Source organism: Penaeus monodon, chromosome 19 (assembly GCF_015228065.2).
Source record: "Penaeus monodon isolate SGIC_2016 chromosome 19, NSTDA_Pmon_1, whole genome shotgun sequence".
In the NCBI taxonomy this organism is placed as follows: domain Eukaryota; kingdom Metazoa; phylum Arthropoda; class Malacostraca; order Decapoda; family Penaeidae; genus Penaeus; species Penaeus monodon.
This window is the reverse complement of record NC_051404.1, coordinates 37,879,717-37,880,228: the sequence shown is the minus strand read 5'-3', so window position 1 is coordinate 37,880,228 and position 512 is coordinate 37,879,717.

Here is a 512-nt window from a genome sequence, read left to right as displayed (position 1 = left end):
CGCGCGTATGTGATATGAATATAATGAAATATTACTATTACTCCACAACTGTTGCCCTTATCTTTGTTGTTGTTATTACACTGTGATAGTTGATATAATCCGTATAACAGATGTCCTTATTGCCCGTGAGAGAGTCCGTAATCGTGACCAGTACAAGTATGTGAGCGGCATCTGAAACGCACACATACATGCACACACGTACACGCTATCGACTGAAATAATCAGGAATTAACCATTTATCTACGTTTTGCATTCCGTTTCATGACACTGCCATCACGACCTAAGCAAACAAAAGGAACTGTGTCCGATTGCGTGTTAGGGAGACACAGTCACCGCATACATTGAGAAACAGAAGGGAATTTGCATACAGACCTACACACTGAGATTTTATTTTATGTGTCTGATTAAGCAATTAGAAGTCTGGTCGAACGTAAAACAATTGGCAATTAATGAATGAAAGAGAAAAAATAACAAACGAACACGCATGTCTTGTGGGATGCCAATAGTTCCAG